Below are 18,995 nucleotides of genomic sequence, written 5' to 3'. Positions count from 1 at the left end.
AGCCATTCTGATGTCACTTCTTTCCACATTCCCTTTAACAAAGACAACCTTTTTCAACTTTAGTGGTTGATCATCTTCATTCTCTCTATATCTTGACTTCCTTCTTTCATATTCCTCAACAGTTTCTACCTCACCCACATCAAAGTCTTCAACACTTGAAAAGATAGGATAAATAGGAGTAATATATTCTATTTCCATTTCTTCCTTATTTACCTTCTTTTTATTGTTCTTTTCTAATTTTTCCAAAAACTTTTTGCTTGGAGGTTTGACAGCATTGTAACACACATTCTTCTTTTCACCAATGTCAAAAGAAACATGTTCTCTTTTCATATGCTCATTCATTCTTTTCATTTTATGTGTAACTGAAGGATACTTTGGAAGTTGATCAACATATTCAGGCTTTCTATATTTTCTTCCTTTTTCAGCAGCTTGAATTTCTTTTTCAGTAATTTGATCACTCAAATCACTCAGATCATCTTGATCCAACTCATCTGAATCAAAGTCATCTTCAGAGACTTGAACTCCAATTGACTTTTCCTCTTTCATTTCTTTCTTCATAACAAATTCACCATCTTCACTCACCTCAACATTCTTGTACAAATCTGCAACATCTTCTTTGTCTTAAAACACATCTTTGAATTGTTGTAGATAAGCACTTCTCTTTTCTTTGTCGACTTTTGGCATGAAGTTGTTGTTGAATGGTGGTGGAACAGCCTTGTACTTTTCATCTTCTTTTACTTTATTCAGAATTCCACAAATGTTTCCAGTTGAAACTAAGTTCTTTAGGAATTCATTTTCAGTTTGCAGCTTTGTATTCAGCACCTTTTCATCAATCACCATCTTCTTCAACCCACTAATTTCTGTTGTGAATCTTGTCTGAGCTCTATAGCTATTCATACAATCCTTTTCCAAACTTTTCATTCTTTCCTCACTAACAATCTCACTTGCCTCATAAGCATTGATAATGCTTTGCTTCTTAAAACACTCACTTTCCAGCTTACCAATATTTTCTTTTAATTCATTGACAAGTTTAGGTAAATCAGCATTAGGATCAGAATGTACCTTAGATGAAGATGCAGAGTCTATGGATATGAATGCCACATTAGCTCTTCTGATATCATCTGCTATATCTTCCTCATGGTTACTCCAGTCAAAGCTTCACTCATGCTGAGTAGTTACTGCCATATTGCCTTGATTTCTTGATTGATTTTGGTTTGCTGGAATGTTGCTAGTTGCAGGGTTTTGAACAGCTTGATTCTGATTGTTGTTCATTTGATATACTTGATTCTGATTCATACCCTGCTGTTGTTCATCTGAGGCTGATAGTGGTTGTTGAAATTAGGATTGAAGTTGTTGTTTGGATGGAAGTTGTTGTTGTTGGGATTGAAGCCTTGGTTATTGTTGAAGTTCTGCTCGTTGTTGTTTCTATGCACATTCTGCTGGTATTGTTGTTGGTTTCTAGGCTGTTGGAACTGATTGACTTGAAAGTTCCTTGGCATATTGCACTCTCTTGCAAAGTGTCCAGGCTGTTGACAGTTGTAGCAGATAGCCTTGGACTGGTCAAATCCTATTCTCTCATTTGGACCAGAAACTAGTGATCTACCAGTTCTATTGTACAGTCTCTTGCTTCTTAATGCCAACATTGCAGCTTGCCATTTGAGATCCATGTCTTCAAGGTCGTCAGCATCTACTTGTTCCAAATCATCCTTCACTACACTTGTGTGAATCAAGTTTTTGGCCACAAATGCATTGTAGGATTCAGTGAACATAGACATTAGGGCTTGTGCATCACTCCCTTGAACATGCCCTGCACTAGCACTTTGAGCATTTCCATTTCCCACAGAGACTGAATCATCATCAATAAATTGAACATTAAACCTCTGTTGACCACCTTGACTGCTTGAACCACCTCCAATGAATGACTTAGCAGTCTCATTGTTGTGATCACTTGGTTCTTCAATGATGGGAATTTGTTGTTTATTCTTTGTTGTAAGATTCCCCATTGGAGCAATTAAAGCATTTGACACATTTAAACTTGGTTTATCTTCCTTAACCATTTCATTCTCAATCATTTCAAGTTCAGCAGCTTGAAGAAAACATACTACATCATCCAATTTCAATTCATTGAAATTTTGCTTTTGAAGGATGAATTTGCAAGCAGTATACCATTCTTTTGGCATTGAGTTGAGTAACTTTGTATTCAAATCAAAGTCAGTCATTACATAATCAGTTGTTCTCAACTCATTCACAATACTCAAAAAATGTTCTAGTATTGACTTTAACCTTTCACCATCTCTATACTTGAATCTTTCTAATTGTTGCTTCAGTCTTTGCTTCTTAATGTTCTTCAATTCAGTGTTCCCTTCATACATCTCAAGGATTGCATCATACATTGCCTTAGCATTTGGATAATGTGCAACCTTTGTGAGGATTTCCCAAGACAGACCATGTTTGAGCATAGCCAATGCTCTGTCATCAACTTTTCTCATTCTCTCTCTGACAACAGCAATAGCATTTTGCATTAGAACCTTCTTCAACGGCATCTTGTGGACCATTCTTGATAGAATTCCACATATCCACATCATTATAACAAACAGCAGTCTCAAAAAGCACTTTCCACATGGTAAAGTTCTCCTGACCATACAATCTAGGTATCTTATTAGTAGACACCTCTTGTTCTTCCTGACCAAAAGTTCTTATCAAAAATAGATTAAAACAATCAGATCTGAGAATAAATTCTTAGATCTGAGGTGTCTGATATGAATAGAACAAGATTCAACAATAAAAATCAAAGCTTTAAGTGAAATAAGGAAAAGAAAACACCTAAAACATGTAGATCTGGAAGGAAAATGAAGAACAGAGCTTCTGACGTCACAAATCAATCGAACAGTGCTCTGCTTACGTCATTCTTCTTCAAAACTTAATCAGCAACAATCTTTCTAAAAATAGCAGCAATATGCTCTGATACCACTTGTCAGGTCGTTTCGGATCGAATATTAATCAATCATGTCATAACTCACACAAAATTAATCGTGTTGACAAGCGAGTTAATGACGGGTTACTATGTTTAGAAAGATGACCGTTTGTTAAAGGCGGAATCAATAACAAACATACGGTTGCAATGAATATTCAAAATACGAAGACACACGAAGGATTCACTCAAAAGATTTCCATTTATATAACGTTAATCATACAAAAGGATAGTCGATTAGGGTTTAGAAGGAATCCCAGGATAGCCGTCACACACAAAATATTCTCTTAATTAATGTGTCGGTCTTATCCGTATTGTGCTCTGTCTCTCGTGTCTTTTGGCGGCGTGCCCTAATTATTCTATTTATAGGCCTGCCAACCTAAGATAGCTGTCATTCCTTCTAGAAACCCTATCCGATAGTACATATTCAATTTACATATTCAAAAATATACTAAGTGTAAAACAAGTCTTCCGGGTAGGCTTTTCATTAAACTTCAGTCTTAGAGTACGCAGTGTACTCGGCCCTCCTTCAGACTTGGTAAACATAGAAGTGTACTCGGAATCAGTTTTCGGGTAGACTTTACTTAAAGAATATTTTACCAAGTAAAATATTCACCCAGTAGACTTCAATCTTCTTGGACTTATCAAACTTTGCTCGACAAATCCTTACGAGCAACCTTGTTCTTCTATGATCCTGTTCGGCTCATTGCCAGTTGAACAACTTATTGATAAGGCGTACTCGGGAGTACATACCTTACTTGAGCAGAACCTTACTCGAGATAACTTAAAGATATTCTATTAACTCTTCAAGTATACTCGGACCATAATTATTAAAGAATACCTTGCCCGGTCTTCCAATTACTTGGCTTCTTGGACTTGGTGACCATACCTTACTCGGAAGAGTAAAATACTTGGCCTTGAAGAACAACCCTGCTTGACAAAGTGAACCTTGCTCGGATATGCCAAATTACTGAACCTTACTCGGAAATCACCAAAAAGCATACATTGCTCGGATATCCACTTAAGAAGACTATTTGAAGTAAACCTTTCTCGGAAGGCAAAATCTCGTACTCGGCTAAGTAAAATCTTACTCGAAGGTCCAAGGTGTGCTCGGATTCAATACTTAGCAGTTTCTGAGGAGGTTGAGAAGATTCCAATCTTCCATATTCTTCTTTTAGGTCAAATCTCCTCATTTGGGTCAGATTCTTGACCCAACAAACCAAGAGAGAAGAATTCTTATGTAATGGACATGTGAGCAGCGTCAGCAGAAAGTGAAGAATCCCGTTTGCTCTCGAAGGCGTCTGAGTCTGAGTCTGAAAAATGGCATAGATGCCTAGGTCACATTCGTTAATGGAAGATGAACTACATTGTGAAAAATGAACTTGTTATGGGAGTTCCTCTGAAGAGTTTTTGTTTTGAAGATAAGTGTATCCCTTGCAAGAAAGGAAAGCAACAGAAGAAATCTCGTCTGTCTAAGTCGGTCAACTCAATCGTTACACCATTAGATCTTCTTCACATGGACCTCTTTGGCCCAATAAACATTAAAATTCTAGGAGGGGGGGGGGGCAGGTATATTCTAGCTTGGTGATCACTGATGATTATACATGTTACTCATGGGTATATTTTTTGGTGACCAAGGATTACATAGTTCAAATGGTAGTTAACCTAATTACCAAGGTTGAGAACATCGTTGGGGGAAAAGTGAAGTACATTAGGAGTGGCAATGGGACTGATTTCAGAAACTACCAAATGGAGCCTTTCTACTTGTAGAAGGGAATATAGCATCAATTCAGAGCACCGTACAGGCCTCAACAAAATGGAGTTGTATAAAGGAACGATTGAACTTTGATTGAGGCTGCTAGAACCATGCTGGCAGATTCCAAACTTCCTATCATGTTCTAAGCAGACGTTGTAGCCACAACTTTTTATATCCTTAATAGAGTTTTAGTTGTTAAAAGATTCAATAAAACATGTTACGAGTTAATGCCTAAACAAAAGCCAAATATGAAAGGGTTTGAACCTTTTGGATTCCCGTGCACGAGTTTATAGAAAAATTCAAAATTTTGTTAAGCGGCTGACGAGGGTTTGTTTGTTGGTTACGTAGTTGGTTCACCAAATAAGCATGTTATTTACATTACAACTAACAAGGTAGAAATAGTGTGCAATACGGATATCATGAGTTATACTGCACCTTTGCCTTGTTCGGGATCCGAAGGAGCTTTCGATTATGACAAATTATTCAAATCTATTAATATACCTTTCATGTTTGATGCAGATTAGGAAGAAGAATTGGAAATTAAGTTGATGAACGATGAAGGAGAAGCTTCAATATCCAAGATCTCAGACACGACTGATGTTACATGACAAAAACCTAATGTGGAAACAGAAATCAACGATGACTATCACAATCATTTCCACACTCAGACAGCACCTGATAAAGTTGATACTAACTTAGGCGAGGACTTGGTAGTTGATCTATTTCCAAACCTCAAAATTCACAAAGATCACCCAGTTGACATCATAAATAGTAATATGAATGAGATGGTACAAACAAGAAAGAGCATTGCATAGAATGTGTGTGTTTATGTGGAGATTCAAGAGTCGGGAATCATTGATGAATGTCTTTACTTATGCTTCATTAGTCAAGTAGAGCCTAAGAACAATGATATGACTCTAAGGAAATCTCATGGGTTGAAGCAATTCAAGAGGAGCAAGCTCAATTCAAGAAAATGGATGTATGGTCGTTAATGGAGAAACTGAATAATGTTCATGCCATTTGAACAAAGTGGGTGTTTAAGTGCAAGATTTATGACAAATGAGTAGTGATTAGAAATAAAGCAAGTCTGGTTGTAAGGGTTTCAACCAACAAGATGTTATATACTACAATTATGTGTTTGTGCCAGTTGCAAGACTGGAAGCCATCAAGCTATTTCTAGCATTTGCAGCTTTTGCGGATTTCAAGGTGTTTCAACTAGATGTGAAAAGTACATTTCTAAATGTAGAACTTGATGAGTTGGTTTATCTTGAGCAGCGACCGAGGTTTACTGATCCAAACTATCAATACCAAGTGTATCGTTTGAGCAAGGCTCTATATGGGTTACATCAGGCACCTAGAGCATGTTATGATACATTGACAATGTATCTTCGAGTAAATGGTTTTGTGAGAGGGAAGATAGACAACAATTTGTTCATTAACTGGCACAAAAGAGATTTCTGTTGGTCCAAGTTTACGTAGAAGTCATTATCTTTGGGGCGTCAAAGGTTGAGATGTGTGGAGACTTTGAAAAGGTAATGAAGAAGAAGTTTGAAATGAGCACAATGGGGGAGTTGACTTTCTTCTTAGGGTCGGAAGATTATTAGAAGGAAAATGGATTGTTAATTCATCAAACCAAATATGTTTATGATATTCTTGAAAATTTCAAAATGATGGACAGTGCACCCTACGAAACTCCAGTTTGCGTGAATCATAAGTTAGGACCTGATGCAAACAGTCCAGAGGATGTGGATCCAACCCTCTACCACTCAATGATTGGTCCTTTAATGTATTTAACTGCTTCTAGACCTGACATTACGTTTGTAGTTTGTTTGTGTGTTCGTTTTTAGGAAAATCAAAAGGAATCACACTTGAAGGTAGTAAAAAGTATCTTGCGGTATGTGAAGGGAAAGCCAAAACTTGGATAGTGGTATCCAAAAGGAGGCGATTTGGATCCGATTGCTTACATGGATGCTGATTATAGTGGGTGTAATCAAAATAAGAAATCAACCACGGGAGGTTGTCAAATTCTTGTCGTAAGTCTTGTTTCATGGCAGTGCAAGAAGCAGACCTCTTTGTAATATCTACATGCGAAGCTGAATATATAGCAGCCTCTAGTTGCTGCTCAAAGGTTTTGTGGATAGAACAGCAGATGCGCGATTATGGTCTGAATTTCACTCATGCTCCTATATTAATTGATACTACTGTTGCTATATCCGTCACTAACAATCCTGTTCAACATATAAAAACTAAACATATTGAAATTATACATCATTTTATAAAATAATATGCTGAATAGAAGTTAATTGTTTTAGAAAAAATCGAAACGTTGGATAATTTGGCATATCTTTTCAGTAAGGCATTTGACCGATCTCCCTTTTCTAAACTTATCCAACTAAATGGCAAGATAAATCCGGAGTAACTAGTTTTTCTTGTTTTCATTATTAAAAAAAGTTTTTTTTGTTACATTTGGGAAATGATCTAAATCTTCGTCTGAACAGCGAGATCAACACACCTATGACACTGTAGCAGAAACGGACAAACTCTGTCATCCATGCGTCGTTAGACTCAGCCCACGAGAATGAAATGTTGGTCTGACCATTAACTTGTTAGAACCTAACTGAACTTGCTCTATGTGGGACACATCTTAGGGTCTTGTAGACTTACCTAAGTGTAAGTCTTGCGTAAAGAAGGGGATGAAATGTCGAGTCACACACAAGACCATTGGCGTTTGGTCAAACCAAATTGAAATATTTTATTCAAGACAGTTAACAAAAATCTCACATTGTTTAAATCAACAAAAAGTTGATAAAAATTGTACAAACTTAAGAGGTTAAAGTTATAACTACATAGGTGGGGCATCATTATAAGTCTTAAACACCATGAATAAAAGTCATGTTAGCCCGTATTGCGTGGCATGTAAGTCCAACGTTTAACCTTAATGTTTGATTTTGAAAAAAAATATGTTCCAAGTTTGTATAAGATGTATATGTTTTGTCATCAAAAAGATTTTGGTCAGCAACAAGGGGTTGGAGTCAAGTTGGGGTGACTCGGTCCGGTAAAACCAAGAATGAAACTTGGCGAAGTGGTTTCTAGGATTTTATGTGTGGGTCCCTCTAGACCATACGAACCTAAATTGTGTCCGATCTTATCCTTTGAAGTAAGTATGAAGAGCATGTGTTGAAATGGACAACAATACCGACAATGGACCAGATCTTACAAGGTATGTTTAAGCTAATGGGTGTCCCTTGATTGAACCTATAACGTTTGATCCCATAAGGTGCGAACTTAAACTTTATTCTTTTATAAGTTTTTCTTTATTATTTCTACACTTTTTGTCTACTATTCTTTACTTTCAGGATTAATGGCTTCACAACATGGTTTTTTGGTTTAAAGGAAGAGTGTTGTATTTTGGGTTAAATTTTTTTTTCTTAATGGGTGAAGGTAACTTCGCCATGAGCAAGTGGGCGAATTTATTACAACTTCTCCTACACTGCTTTTTCAATCGAAAAATGAGTTCAACGGGTCATTTCTCACTTTTTCTTCCAAATTCTCTACGTTTGGCTTTATAGGAATGTCGTCTGGCTCGACGCATTTACGTTGCTTCATATTCATGATTGCATGCACGTGACGACACCGGACCAGGTTTCATTCCAACCAAACTCTAACGTGACTTGGTCACTTTTTGAAACTCTTTAATAGATCTATGGGAAAGGTGTGATGGTTCATAACTTCTAATGTTTTATGATAAACTTTCACTCACTAGTTTTCATGTTCTTAAACTCTTTGTGTGGTTGGTTAATGTGGGTTTTGAGGTTCTAAACTTGGAAACCCGGAAACAAGTGTAACTTGATAAATAGAACGGGTTTTGGGTAACGGACTTCTAGATCTATGTAGTTACTAAGAAAACGAAGCGGGGAAATCGATTTCCCGTTAGGTTTTGACTAATTTTTTGGTGTTTGCACATTGTTCAAGGCGGATCAGCTGATCCCAAGAAAGTGGGAATCTGGCAGTTCATATTAAACAGGAGAAGTTACCTTACTTCCCCTTTATATTTTTTAAAGGAATAAACACGGGTTTTTAGGTCCAAAGTGGGAAAACATCTTAAACCCTAACAACGAAGTTATCAGAGGATTTTGAGAAAAATTTTTAAAGTGTTAATTAGAGTTTTCGTCTTCATTAAAAGGTGTAAATCGTTCCTCAATCACACTCATATATCTTTTACCCTTAAATGTTGCTTCGTTTGGGTTTTGTGGTAGATAATCATGTTTACTAAATAGACCTTTAAATCATTACTTATGTTAACATTTAATGAATAATGAGATCAAATTAATGTTAATATGCACTTTTGGTATCCAAAATAATCATCAATTTGAACCTTAGTTGCGTTAGTAAGATTTGGGTTTGTGAGAAGCTGAACAATCGCTGGTATTGGTGAACTTGTTCACCTGGCGAAGTTGACCAACTTCGCCTGACTCAGAACTTCGCATTTTCATTAACTGGTGACGTTACATTGTTTTCTTATTCCTCTAAGTTAATCTGTTTGGTGCAGATATGGTTACAGTTGCTGGTACATGAGGAGCTGGTGGTGACGATCAAAGGTGGTTCGTACGTATGAGCAACATGTTTGTGACGTTGGAGCCGGATCAACGAGGACTAGATGACATTCGCGAGATGATAAACTTTTTGATCCCTTTGAGGATATTTTATTCTACTTCAACTACAATACCTATCTCAGAGCCAAATATCGAAGACTTTTGGAACCCTGTGGAGTATCATTATCGGGTTGAATCACCATTGATGCGAGCAAAAGTAATTGATCATTCGATTGCTTTTTCTGTTGACAATATTTGGGTTGCTTTATAGTTAGGGACAATGATAGAGGATAATGGTCCTATTGAGTATTCCTATTTATTTAGGAATGGTGTATTTCAGCGAATTGTATATTCGACCCGTATTGCTGATTTACAAAAGCGTAATAGTTTCCTTATGGGTCCATGAAGGTTTCTAATGCATGTGTTGATTGTGTGCATGCTAAGTAGTAAGAATGGTTCGGATGATATGGGTAAACCTATGCAATCATCTATGGCTTCGTTGGTGTATAACTAGGCCTGTCAATTTTCACCTTAACCCGAGAACCGAACCCGACCCGAAGACACATCCAAACCGCATAACCCGAACCCGAGATACCACGTATCCCGAACCTGAGATACCACGTAACCCGAACCTGATTGCAATAGTTCAGGTCGGTTTTTGGATAGGATTTACTCAATTCAAGTTAACTCGATAAACCCTAGAAAGTAGCGATATAAAATACCGAAATTTTCTAGGTATGAATCTTTACCTTTTATACATACAATACAATTCAAAGGCGAATAATAATATACGCATACGGCACACTCTGTTTCTTCATCACGCAATACAACTTCAAAGTTCCAATAAAATAGTTTGCAAAAGGTATGCTCGATCAATGTTAAATCAGTGCACGAATCTTCTACTATAATCTGATTCGCGTTCCCGGTGAACGATATAGCCGTTTGGGAACGTTAAAAATCGCGTTCGGGTACCGTTCTGGAGGTGGCTTCGCATTTTCCGATGGTGTTTTCAATTTTTCCGGCAGTGGCTTTGATTTTTTACGATGTGTTGCTTTTAAAATGCATTGGTTAAATAAATATTTTATAATATAAATTGTAATTGGTGAAGGAAACGTACATGAGAAGCCAAATAGAGTGGAAATTAACAAATATTTTAAAGAATCATTGAATGTATTGCTTTTTCGTTATCATGTTGTCTATTTAAATTTAAACTAATATTAAGTGTTAATCAAATATAATAATAAATATTTATTTAGTATATATACATATTATATATATCTATATATATTATGTATGTTATTATTTATTAATTATATATATGTAGTGTTATTCAGATACAATGTACCAGGTTATTTTAATATTTATGTATTAATATTTTAATATTTATTAATTTTGTTACAGATGTCAGGAACATTCGATGCGGATGAAGAACATAGGATTGATCTTGATAGAATTGACGATGAGACTCCACCAACTCAGCCAACTATGAAGAAACCTAAAATTTATCAAACAAGATCCAAAGTGTGGAATTATTTTGAAAGAGCAAGATGTATGCATTGTAATCGTTCAGACAAGTGTGCGTCAAAGTCTCAAGGAAGGAGTAATCTTAACTACCATTTAACAAAATGTTAACCGTACAAAGCTAAAAAGAGTTGTGGCTAAACAAACATTGCATTTGGGGCTGAAAATAAAATGACCACATGGAAGTTTGATCAAAAAACAATTAGGAGTGGCCTAGCCTATATGATAATAGTCGATGAATTGCCATTTAGTTTTGTGGAAAGGAAGGGGTTTAGGCATTTTATGAGCCTATGTTAACCATCCTTTAAAGTTCCTTGTAGAAGTACAATTACAAAAGACATATATCATATGTTTCAAGATGAAAAAAACAAAAGTCCGTGATTTTATAAAAAAAAATGTTGGTAGGATTTGTTTGACTACAGACACATGGACTTCTAATCAACAATCTAGTTTCATGTGTATCACCGCCCACTTCGTAAATAACGAGTGGAACTTAAGGAGTAAAGTCTTTACCGTTTGTAACCAAGAGAATCATCGTGGTGTAGATATTGGGAAAAAGGTTGAAAACTATATAAATTAATGGGGAATAGAAAATATTTTAATGGTGTCGGTTGATAATGCTAGTACAAATGATGCCGCAATAGACTTTTTGAAAAAGGTATTCCAAAGTTCCAATAAGTGTCTTTTAAATGCTAAATGGACATACACTAGGTGTGTTGCACATAATATAAACCTAGTGGTCCAAGAAGGAATTATAATGGTTAGCATGTCGATTGATAAAGTTAGGTGGGCAGTTAAGTGGATTAGGCAGTCACCATCAAGGATTGAGAAATTCGACAAGTTTGCTAAGATTGTTAATGTCGATACAACGAAACACCTAGTTTTAGACGTAGCAACTAGATGGAACTTCACTTACCTTATGTTGGAAGTTGCACAGGCTTATGAGAAAACCTTTGAGAGATATGATATAGAGGAGTCCGTTTTTAGAATCGAACTTGAAAAAGCGGGTTACAGAGAACTTACAACAAAAGATTGGCGAAGTTGTAAAGATTTATGCCATTTTTGGAAACCATTTTATGATATTACTTTGAGAGTCTCGGGGACACATTATGTAACGTCAAACTCGTGCATTGAAGAGATCTACAACATTCGTGGCCTATTAGATGAAGATATTGGTACTGCTAGTCTATGTAGGTTTGCAATGGCAATGAATGCAAAATTTCAAAAGTATTATAGAAATATACAAAAAATTAACTTATTGTTATACTTTGCATTGGTTATAGACCCAAGGAACAAAAAACATTACTTGGATTTACTTTTCGTCGATCGTTATGGAAAAGAGTTAGCAGCTGAGAACAAAAAATTTGCTATGGCTTCTATGCATGAGCTATGTAATGAGTATATTAGAATACTACCGCTGAGTCTTCAGGCTCATCGGTGTTAGGTAAATGTGATAAACATGAATAAACGACACCAAACCAACCATTTCAAAACAAACTAAGAGAACAAATGATTACACAAGGAGTTGAACCTATGGGTGAGTTAGACAAATTCTTGAAAGAAGATTTTGAAAAGTATTCGGAGAACTTCAATCTTTTAGAATGGTGGAAAGTTAATAGCCCAAGATTCCCGATTTTGTCTTTGATGGCTAGAGACTTATTTGCCATTCCAGTGTCAACAGTTTCTTCTGAATAAGTTTTTACCACAAGTGGGAGGGTTTTCGACCCGTATAGGAGTTCTTTGACTCCTAGGATTGTTGAGAGTTTAATCTGCACTCAAAACTGGCTCCTGGATAGTTCTACTTCAAGCATGCAACTCTTAAATGAAGATGATTGGAACATAATTCAAGAAATCGATAAAGGTATTTTATCACTAAATAGTTTTCTAATGCTTGTTCATGTTATATTATGAAACTATGGTAGTCCATACTTTAGATGATTTTTATTTTAATGTAGAACTGGAAAAGGAGGAGCATATTAGATGAAGTTGGCAATTGGCAATGTCAAGTTGAAGAATGAAGAATGAACACAAATATGATATCTATTTAATGCATTGGATTTTTGTTATTTAATTTTGATACGGTTTGGTTTGGGACATGGTATTTCTATTTAACAATTGCTTGTTACGGATTTAGATTTTGGTGTGTTTTTTTACATTTAAATGATTACTCTTACTGTTTCTTATTGTTTGATATTAATATTGCAAAATGCTAATATGTTCATATATGAGGTGGTGTTTAGTAATACTATTTTAGTGGTATTATACACTATGATGACCAAAATAACTCACCTTTTTGTATAGCATTTCAGCCCTTTCACAACCCTCACTTAACCCGAAACCCGAATCAAACCGAACTGATCTAACCCGACCCAATAAACTTGAAAACCGTAAAACCCGAAACTAGAACGGTTTGGTTTACGGGTTATATTGCCACTCATAAAAACCCAAAAAACCCGACCCCAAAAACCCGAAACCCGACAAAAAAACCCGAAGAACACCCCTATGTATAACAAGTCATATTGTTTCAGTAGCATGATATTCTATATGATTGATAACCAGAGGCGAGCAACTAAGTGAGAACGTTTTCTATTGTATCCAAGGGTTTTACAAATAATCTTGAATCATGTTTCTCCAAATGTGCCTCAGCGAAGACCAATTAATTATGTTGAATGCATTAGTAAGAAGATTTATGCTCAATATAATTTTTCTAGTTCAAGGAGTAGGGAGGAATTGCGACCACGGCTTACTGTGTTGTTTGGGGCTATTGTGAATCCATTTTATATGCCTCCACCAAACGATGGTTTTCTTGAATTTCCTATTCATGGGCAGTTCAACAACCTATGTTGATCCACAGGAGCCTTCATAGCAGCAATTAATTTCCCCACATCAACCAGTTGTTCAGCAGGAGCAAGTTGGTCCTCGTGTATTGGAGGATACTAATACAGATGTTTCCTTTGAAATGGATATGCCCGAAGTATTCACAAGTGTTATTACTGAAAAATTGGCACCTTGTTCGTCCGAGGCTACTGAATTTGATAGTTCGGATGGGCTTGATGAGATCAGTCGGTACATGGCTTTATAGAGAATAATCCTAGCTAGTAAAAAGAAGAAACGAGTTGGGGACGATGACTCGGATTTTCATCTTCTGAGTGATGATGCTAAGTCTGATGGTGAAAAGTATCATTTGATTCGAAGACCCATGCGAGCACGAGTAGATGAGGGATCTAGTTCTTTTCCTATTACTTCTACGCCAATGTCTGTACATGGTATTTTTGTTCTCAGACTATTATGAAACCATTTGAGGTGGTGAGTTTATTTGTTGATTCATCAGTGATGGTTACAACTGGTGTGCATATCACTATGCCATCGGTGTCTAATTCTCCGCCCTACACCTATGGTGTGCCTCAGGTTCTAGTTTCTTTTGATGCTTCTCGTTCTGACACTGAAAGGATTGCTGAGCTTCAACTAGGGGTGGCCGAGCAGTCTCACATTAATCTTGTTCAGAATCAGGGTATTCGTTGACTGATTTCTGAGAACCAGCTACATTCACTCCTCATTGTAGAACAAACCAAAGTAATAGATGCTCTGAAGAACTACTTCGCATCCCAGGCGAGAATTTTTGCAAGGAAGATGAATTGAAGAATGTAAGACGTGATGATATTGACAATGATCCTAATGAATCGAAATGTGTAGGTGGTGAGATGCCAAGCACTTCACAAGTTCTTGGTACTCAAGCTATAACTCAGGGGAGTCATGTAAGGCCGGTTCGGGTATTGAAGGAGCTGATACGGTGATTGTAGAGGAAGAGATTGGTGCTCTTCAAGGTATAGATGACTTTGATGCTATTTCTGATGTGGATGATGAGATAGAAGAGGGGCAGATAAGAGAGATTGGTGAAAAGATAGTTACAGATGAGTCCTTGGAAGAAGCAGAGATTGTCATGGAAGGGGTAGAACATGTTATACCATCTCCTATTAATGAACAAGTTTGGATGAATGCTGATGGTGGTGTGTCACTGGATCTTGAGAAGATACCTAAACTAGTTGAAGGAGAGTGTGAAGATTATGAATGGGAAGAGCAGCCCAAGTGGAAGGAATGGTGTGCTTAATGGTTTATAAGAAGAAAGAAAGCAGCGGTTCCCACTTTGTTTAAAAAATCTTATAATATTAAGGGATTTAATGAATCAATGAAAGGGATTATTAGATGGTTGTATGATGAGAAGTTGAAACTATTTGTGTTGAAAAGATATGGTGGAATTCAGTACTTTCCAAGGTTTTTGATGTCATTTAATTCTTTATCGCAGTGTGAGTGGATGATTTGGATAGAATGAGTTAATCAATTGTGGTAAAGATGATTTTGCTGATTAGGTGAAAACGATTATATGGAAAGAAGTTGTGAAGGAAAAGAAGTTCACTCTGCTCAAGCCTTAAAAGGGAAAATATATTGAAGATGCTAAGAAAGGCGTAAGACCAAACGAGAGACCATGGATGATGGTAAATTCCAAACCCGTTAGATGCTTGAAGAAGATTCCAATGAAGCCGATGTTATAGAATGTGTTAAAGAATAAGAAGTTATGGGGAATTGACAGTGAAACGGCTGAAGCAGTGATGGAAGATGAAGACGAGCAAGAATTGTTCAGTGTGTATGGTCCAATGCCTTTGGTGAATCTTTCTAAGTCCGATTTGCAGGTATTCAATGACATAAAGATTTCTATCTGCATGGAGATCAGAAAGAAAAAGTTTCAAAGAGTGGTCTCGGTTTATGTGCGACATGTGCATGTTAGAACTTTTGTTTGATGACGGTGCCATATTGCAGACTGGAAAAAAAAACAAGAAACAAATGAAGCTACTGCCAAGGGGGAATCTGTAGGTGCATTTTGGTGTGTCAGTACTTTATAGGTTTATCGTTTGTGTTGTTCATAATAAACGTTATGTTTTTTTTTTTGTGTCTTGTAGTTTAAACGGCTTAGTGATTAGCGAAGTTAAAGTGTAAGCTGTATTAATATAGCTTCGCCTATTATGTAACAGGCGAAGATGTGTAGTATATAAAGACATCTTCGGCCTAGGGTTTAGTAGTTGTTCAGTTGTCTACTCCATTCGTTCGAACTTGTGAAGTGTTTTACTATGTATTGATTGATACTGAGTAATTATTCTATACAAGTAAACGTTTGCTACGATCCTTGTTGGTGTGTTCTTGTTATTTACATATACTAGTAAATCAAATACTTAGGGGATTTCACACCCTTTGTGTTTGTGATATCACATGTAGCGATCCATCCAAGGGACCTACAAGATTTTTAACAAAATTTGATTATGGTAGAAAAATTCCTACTTTAGTCTGTTTAACTTGCAAGCCCAAAAAGTATTTTACCTCACCCATGTTACTCATTATTTGATCAACAAGAGCGTAGAAACAAAGAAAAGGTCCAACGGCTGTTTCATAGGTTAGTTAATAGCTTTTACCGTCAAGATACTTAGTTTTACCACATAATGTGGCTATATATAGTTTGATGTACAACCACTCACACTACACTAACACTCTAGACTTGTTCATCACTAGTTCTTGATTTGTAACAATTTTTTCTTTTTTTATAAATTATAGCCAGGCGGATAGTTTTCCACTCACGAGGTTTTTTTCTTGAGATCCTACTAACTAATAATGGTTTTTGCTCGCTAAAATGCTGAGTCATTTACTACTTTGCATGCACAATTGCAATATTGTGAAGAACACACTACCTCACTTACAAAGTTTGATCACTAAACTGCTTAGGTAATTTTTTACCACAACAGCCACCACCGTCTTTTGACGGAGGGGACCCGTTTAGAGGGAACTTGCCCGAAGGAGAAGGTTTCGGTGACTCCTACCCAAACTTGACTCCCACCCAAACTTCTTCTATTTCGTTCGTTTAAGACCCGTGGGAACGTACTAGGACTAGTACTTAGGACCAACCAAGCTTATCTAGGTTTTTAATTTGTTTCTTTCATTTATTTGTTTACAAATTTGTGTTTTTAGGAAAAGTAATGTAATTTAGGAATTCAATGAATGTGATATGATTGTGTTTATGGATAATATTTGCACACACTTAATTGTCCACTAGAAACCATGACCGTTACACTTGAAAAAATTTGAAAAATCATACCAAATAGCCCAGTATGGGCCATGTTGAGCCCAACACGGGTCATGGTTACCTTAGGTTTGTTATATCTCATCATCACTACAATCGTACGACTTTATAAACCTGAAATTTATGTCACTCATCAACACGGGCAGTGTTCATTTCACCTCACCCCGTGTTTACCCTAATGTGTGCCTATAATTGGCTTTCACTTCCCATTCTTTAGACATGTCCCTTTTCATACATTCCAATCCCAAGAATCTTTCATGGAGAAGAGATAATGGAGGTCAAGCTATGGGAGACAAAGAGATGTATCGATAAACGTAGTTTTGGAACTTATGTTCTTACGATTGTGAGTCGACAAGCTAGTCAGTATCAACATTACAGCGAAACCGATAGCCACATGACAAGGTCGAAACATTACATTTTGAACACTATCAAGTGGACTGAACTTCAGAATCGATACTCTCACTATCAAACTCGTAACCCACAAGTTAATTTTGACAAGACGGATTACGAAATAGCTTAAGAAAAGACCACTTGAATATTAAAGGCGGAATCAATAATAATCAGTATGTTGCTATCAATAACACAATGATAACAAACACACAAGAGACTCAAAAGATTTTCATTGATATTAATCAATAAAGCAAAAGAATATCTTTAGGGTTTCTAGGTAAGATGTCAGGTGCGGCTGCTTTCCGTATGAAATTTTCTGTATCCTTGGAAAGTGTGTAATCAACCGTGTTTATAAATATGACCTAGTATTTCTTATATAACCTCCATTAACACCTTCTACAAACCCTAATAATTGTTAAAACATATTCAATCGTATTCAAAATTATTACAAATGTTAGATAGGTAGTTGAGTAAGCTTTGTCTTTATCGAGCAAACCTTGTAATCCATAAGTGTGCTGTAATAGTTCTCCGAGCAAGCTTTTACTTTGAATTCCTTAGAAAATATTCTTCAATTAGACTTCAATCATCATGATATAATCTAACTTTGCTCAAGAATACAATACAGGCAAACTTGTTCCTCATGATCTCTTCAACCGTTTGTCAAATGACTTATTCTAGCAAATATAGTATGCTTCGGTACTGTAGCTTGTTCGAGGCTGAACCTTGCTTGTAGGAGTCCTTAAGAATAAATCTTTTACCTAGAACAAATCCTTTAACTTCCTACAAGTGTGCTTGAGATTATATTATTGTAACCTTGCTTGACCTACCAAATTACTTGGTTAAAGATTGGCAAATTCAAGGGTTTGCTTTGAAACAAACCTTGCTCGACTGAAGAACAACCTTGCTTGATGAAGTATAGTTTTCTCAAAAACACTAAAAAGAATTCCAGAAGATAACCTTGCTCAAAGTAAGATAACTTGCTTGAACAAGTATTACGCTTACTCGAAATGCCTAGTTTTCCCGGATTCCATACTTAGCATATTTCTTGAGGAGTTTGAGAAGCTTCTAATCTTCTGTGATCATATTTACTCCCAAAAATCTCCACCCCCTAGATTTCAACAAACTCAGATACACCACAACACCTCTAGATTACATACACTTGTATCGAAATACACATCAAAGACTCAATAGCAATAAATTACATTACTTAAAAGGAAAACATAACATATTCAAAATTAAAATTAATAATTCAAATCTTCAATTAAGATTCATGAACCAAATCCAAGATCATAAGAAGTTCAGGAACTGTTTGTTGTTCATTATTGTCTCTTGCTTCTTAGTTGGTTAATTCTGGGATTTGCTACCTCAGCTGCATTTTGTTGGAACATGAAAATTTCAAAATTAAAGGGATGGTCACAAGGTAGTTTCCATCTCTTTATGTCGATAAGATCTTCCAAGTGGAGAAGTTTCATGTCACTGTTACGTGAGATAAGATGAAGTATCATCCTCTCAGAGTTTCTCAGAAAGAACTTTCTATTTTTATCATCATAAAGAATGTTTGCAATTCTTTTAATTTACTAAACTTGTGAGATTGGTCCAGTCATCACCCTTCTCATTCTGGTGCATTCTCTTATAGAGGAA

Source organism: Bidens hawaiensis, unplaced genomic scaffold (genome assembly GCF_021521415.1).
Source record: "Bidens hawaiensis isolate Kalapana, Puna unplaced genomic scaffold, B.hawaiensis_p1.1 tig00008249_1, whole genome shotgun sequence".
Taxonomy (NCBI): domain Eukaryota; kingdom Viridiplantae; phylum Streptophyta; class Magnoliopsida; order Asterales; family Asteraceae; genus Bidens; species Bidens hawaiensis.
The sequence above is the reverse complement of the archived record's forward strand: the minus strand, read 5'-3'. Positions refer to the sequence as shown.